At 35.6% G+C, this 5,909-nt stretch overlaps 1 long non-coding RNA gene across 1 annotated transcript; it reads left to right on the top strand.

Annotated features, from left to right (window-relative positions):
- The first annotated feature begins 739 nt into the window (after positions 1 to 739).
- On the top strand, positions 740 to 2,885 carry LOC130466165 (uncharacterized). Its single transcript, XR_008926179.1, has 4 exons — positions 740 to 897; positions 990 to 1,231; positions 1,746 to 1,809; positions 2,835 to 2,885. It is a non-coding gene; the product is annotated as an uncharacterized lncRNA (long non-coding RNA).
- Positions 2,886 to 5,909: the final 3,024 nt, after the last annotated feature.

Raw genomic sequence — 5,909 nt, forward strand, 5'->3', positions numbered from 1 at the left:
CCCCTACTCCATACAAAAAATTATTAAAAATTCAACCCCTACTCTCCCCCAACCCCACCTCTTTACACATTTCCCACTAACTACATTAAAATAATACCCCACTATCAACTACTACCTATTAAATTAAATAAGTCAATTCAAGTCCCTTAAACTCTGTGCCGGTCAAACCGGGTCGAGTATTCCGGGACGGAGGGAGTATATTCTTTTGGGTGTTTCGTTAGCTTTGTTTTGGAGTTGTGAAATTCGCATTATACTATTTTGATATGATTCGATTTTTCTGAAAGGATGGGTTTCAAATTGTTAAATTGTCAAATTGTTTTGAGGTTTTTCATGAGAAATTCTACTTGAAATCGTATAAAGGTGGATGTTTTCTCACAGGGAAAGTTCTCTTATGTAATCCCCCGTAAATTTATAGATTTTATTAATATATTTTAACGTATAGTTATTTATATTTTAATAGAATTTACGAATTTTAATAATAAATATATAATTAACGTATGTTTATTTTAGTTGATTACATTTTAAATATTTTTAACGATTTATGAAATCAAAATAGTTTTAGAACTTTTCAATGAAAAGAATTCGTTTTACGGAAACACGTTCGATTGAATTTAGAAAGAAATCCTAACCGTTTTGGATTCAAACAAACTTAATTCTATTCCTAGCCCAAGTTGACAAAGCCCAAAACAAGTAAGCCCAAAATTTCTCCTCCCTTCCCTTCCAACTTCACGTGAAACTCAAAACCAAATACACAAAACCCTTCTTCTTGCCATTCACGTGAACCTGTAAAAAAAAAAAAAAAAAAAAAAATCACTCTCGAGCCTCCTCCTTCGTCAGCCGCCGCACCAGGCACCGCCTGGCCGTCGTCGTTGTCACGCCGCCGCTCTCCTCCACTCGGTAACTCCTTCCTTCTCCTCTCGTCCGTTCTTCTTTCTCTTTTTCGTGTTCCCTCTCCTAACTTACTGGTTCTTCTTTTCTTCTCTGGGCAGTCACCACCGCACCATCACTGCCACCGTGCACTGCTGTTGCACCGCCCAGCTCGCCGACCAACGTTTTCTATCATCCTCTTTCTTGTCTCTTCATTCTCACGACGGCAGCCAAGCACGATAGAGTGCGACCACCGTAATCACCACCACCAGGCTCCAGCCGCGTCGCCCGTCCCCCGCGACCAGCGCCTTGTGCAGCGCCGCCTGTGCTCCGCCGGCCAGCCTCCTCTCTCCCTCTTGATTTGGTTAATTCTTAAACCCTAAACTAATTAATGTTTTAATTACGTTTTATTAATATAATTTATGTTTTCCTTGAATTAAGTTATAGTTTTTATGGGTTAATGATGAATTTTAGATTTTATGTTTTTCACAATTAATAATTTTAATTTCAGATTATATAATTGAATTAAAATAAGGATTTTAATTATTAAAACATGAATTTTTAAGGTTTTAATAGTTTTAAAATCATGATAGAATGGTTTGAATTATTAAAGTTATTAGTTTTATGTTCTAAGCATGATAATTTGGTTTTGGGAAAGCTTTAAACGATTTCATATTGCTGAAAATTTAAAGTATGATGTTTGCGAAGAGTTTTCAACGAATTTCAATCAGTAATTTAATAATTATGATGTTAGGAAATCAAATATTCAAGTTTGGATATTGGGGAAGGTTCTAAATATGTTTAGGATGTATTTAGAATGCTTTATTATAGTTGTGAATGATTAGAAATTGATTGGGAATCCTTGTTGGTTGTTTTAGGCGGAGAATTCTCTTTAGGCGACTTTTGAAAGTGTTAAAGTGGCCTATTAGTTGTTTATGCAAGGTACGTACATACCTGCGTGCTTGGAATGTGTGCTAATTGTTGAAACCATGTTGAATTTGTTGTTGAACTTGGCTATGTTGATATTATTGTTGAACTTGGTGATGTTGATATTATCGACGAACCTAGTCAGGTTGAAATTGCATGTTTAATACTGTTGGATGGACGTATTGAACCTATATTGCATTAAGAGAATTATAACATGTTAGTATGGATGATTGATGCAAACATGTTTGATTGGGAACACTAGATTACTTTGTATATGTTGATTCAGATCAGTTGATTGTTGTTCCCTTTTTAGCTTTTCACTACTTTATGAGGGCCGAGGACCTTGTTTAGTAAGTTGAAACTTTATACCCATATACAGGGTTGATCATGGTTAAAGGAAAGGTTGGGTAAATTGGAATGAGTCTTGATTGATGCCTTTATGATCACGTACTTAATTCTAAGACAAAAACAGTTGTGAACGAATGTGGATTGTATGCCTTATGTGATTGTTGAGTCATAACAGAGTCTCAATTTGTAAATCATGTAAAGTGAAACTGGGTAGCAATAGCTTTAGACTGTGCACGTCTAAAGTGACGGACAAACAGGAGTTGGGGTTCATGGTGGTAGCCCATGGCCTTTTCTGGGACCGGATTGATCACTGTGTCCTATTTTTATTCAAATGTTCCTCGATATCGCAGGTCAGTGAGGTTACGGAGTCGCGCCCGTACCTCGTCTTCCTTAGTGAAGACTGTTGGACGGACAACTCGGTCCATTGTCTATTTCAACTAAAATAATATTATTGCTAAAAGTCTAGCCTAGTCTAGTCTGGTCAAGTATGGTCGTCAAACTATCATGTTTTGTCTGCCTTTGTTTGTATTCATTAGTATCATGTTAGGGTTGTTCGTTTAATAGAATCATGTTAGGATTATTATTGATTTAGTATGTAGTACTCAGCTTTGCTGATTACGTGATTTTGCTTGTGCATGTTGATCATGGCTATGCCTTATTGATCCTGTGATGACCCAATCTTTGGTGAGCAGTCTCTAAGGATCAATAAGCATTGTCCATCTGCAGGTTTGAAGATGTTGCATGTAATCCCCCGTAATTTCATTACATTTTATTTATATACTTTAACGTGTATTTAACATATTTAAATAAGAATTTATGAATTTTGAAAATAAATATATAATTAACGTATATTTATTTCATTTTAAGTACGTTCTAAATATTTTAACGGTTTGTGCAATCAAAAATAATTTTAGAATTTTATGTTGAAAAGAAATCGAATTACGAAAACCGTTTGAATTTGGAAAACAATCCTAATTAGTTTGGATTCAAACAATTATATTCAATCCTAGTTCTAACCCAAATTGGTAAAGCCCAAATAAATAAACCCAAAACAAACCCAAACCCCTTCCACGTGAAACCAAAGATCTCAAATCCCTCCTCTTGTTTCAGCATTCACGTAAAAGAACTCTTACTTCTCTCTTTTCCCTTGTCAGCCGCCGCACCACCCTGCCACCACCGCCGTGTCGCTGCGCCACCGGCCTCCTCTGCTTGGTAACTTCTCCTCCTTCCCTTCCCTCTTATTCTTTCTTGATCTCTTTCGTTTTTTGTTCTCTCACTCGTTGGTTCTGTTGATTCGAACCAGTACCTCCGTGCCGGGGTGTCGCGCAACCACCGTGCCCTCACTACTTCGTCACCGCCGACAACACCAGCCGACGACCTCCCTCTTGTTCTCCCTCACACTCACGAAGCCCTCCTTTTCGTTTGCCCTATACTGCACGCACAGGTCACTGCAGCCGCGAGTAACCACCGCTGCGCCACCGGCCAGCCGTGCTCCGTGCTCCATCCGTCGCTGCCGCACCACCTGTGCTCCGCCGGCCAGCCACTCCTTCTTGTTTTGGTTATTTCTTAAACCCTAAGTTATTTAAATATTTTGATTTATGTTTATTGATTTTAATTTATGTTTCTTGAATTAAATTATTTATCTTTATAATTAAATTATAATTTTCAGATTTGATATTGATATTGATATTGTAAATTAATTAATTTCAGTTTTGGTTGATTAATATGTAAGTTAAGGTTTTAAATTAGTTTAGTGATTTAATTCGTGTTTATTGAATATAAATGACAAGTTATTATGATTAAAGTATGTTTTCAGATTTTATATTATGTTTAAGTAACAAATTTAATTTCCAGATTTATTAGTTTGGTTAAATAAGTACTTTTAAACTATTAAAGCATGAATTTTTAAGGTTTTATTATGTTTAAAATCACAATAGAATGATTATACCTATTAAAGTTATTATTTTTATGATCTTAAGAATGTTGAATATATTTTGAGCAAGTTTTGAATTATTTTATATTGCTGGAAATTTAAAAAGGAACGTTTGTTGGAGTTTATGATAATTAGAGATCGTTAGGGAATTAATCACTATTCTAGGAAGTTAATTAATTAAGTTTCGATATTGGGGAATGTTCTAAATATGTTTAGGATGTGTTAGAGTACGTTAGTATTGCTGTAAATTATTAGGAATTGATTTGGGTACGTTTCTTGATTATTTTAGGCGGAGAATTCTCTTTAGGCGACTTTTGAAAGTGTTAAAGCGGCCTATCAGTTTGTTTACACAAGGTACGTACATACCTGTGTGCTTGGAATGTGTGCTAATTGTTGAAACCATGTTGAATTGTTGATGAACTTAGTTATGTTAATGTTGTTGATGAACTTAGTCAGGTTGAAATTGCATGTTTGATACTGTTGGATGAACATATTAAACTTATATTGCATTTTGAGGATTATAACATGTTAGTATGGAAGATTGATGCAAACATGTTGATTGGGAACACTAGATTACTTAGTATATAATTCAGATCAGTTGATTGTTGTTCCCTTTTAGCTTTTCACTACTTTATGAGGGCGGAGGACCTTATTTAGTAAGTTGAAACCTTATACCCATATACAGGGGTTGATCAGTATTAAAGGAAAGATTGGAGTTAATTGGAATGAGTCTTGTTTGATGCCTTTGTGATCACTTACTCAATTCCAAGATAAAAACAGTTGTAAATAAATGTGAGTTGTATGCCTTATGTGATTGTTGAGTCATAACAGGGTGTCAATTTGTAAATCATGTAAAGTGAAACCGAGTAGCAATAGCTTTAGACTGTGCACGTCTAAAGTGACGGACAAACAGGAGTTGGGGTTCATGGTGGTAGCCCATGGCCTTTCATTCGGACCGGATTGATCACCGTGTCCTATTTTTAGTCAAACGTCCCTCGATATCGCAGGTCACTGAGGTTACGGAGTCGCGCCCGTATCTCGTCTTCCTTAGTTAAGACTTCTAGCTAGAAAACTCGGTCCATTGCCTATTTCAATTAAAATAATATTATTGCTATAAAAGTCTAGTCCAGTCTAGCCTAGTCTAGTTAAGTATGGTCGTCAGATTATCATGCTTTGTCTGCCCTTACTTATGTTCACTAGTATCATGTTAGGATTGATCGTTTAATAGTATCATGTTAGGATTATTATTGTTTTAGTATGTAGTACTCAGCTTTGCTGATTACGTGCTTTGTTTGTGTGTGTTGATCATGGCTATGCCTTATTGATCCTGTGATGACCCATCTTTGGTGAGCAGTTTCTAAGGATCAATAAGCGTTGCCCATCTACAGGTTGAAGATGATGCATCATTGGGATCGGGATTGGAGAGTTTGTAGTTCATTTGATTTTCTAAGTTGGATTTGGTTTGTTTAAGTGGACTTTAAAACTTATTGAATTAGTAACATTAACTTTGTTTTTCGTTGATTGGTTTTTGGGATTTATTCTGAAATTGATTATTTATAAACCTACAGTTAGTTTTATGTTTTCCGCTGCAAAATTCTGAATAAGCCTTTACGTTTTCACACGGGCGATAATGCCTTGATAATTCTCTACGTTTTATATTTAAAAGTTATTTTAGAAAAGAGAGAATTGTCGGGGTGTTACATTGCATCATTGGGATCGGGAATAGAGAACTTGTATTTAGTTTTGATTTGCTAAGTTGACTTGGGTTTGTTTAATTGGACTTTAAACTTGTCGTACTATTTACATTTCCTTATTTTCGTTGGTTGATTTTTGG

This window comes from Spinacia oleracea, chromosome 1 (genome assembly GCF_020520425.1).
Source record: "Spinacia oleracea cultivar Varoflay chromosome 1, BTI_SOV_V1, whole genome shotgun sequence".
Taxonomy (NCBI): domain Eukaryota; kingdom Viridiplantae; phylum Streptophyta; class Magnoliopsida; order Caryophyllales; family Amaranthaceae; genus Spinacia; species Spinacia oleracea.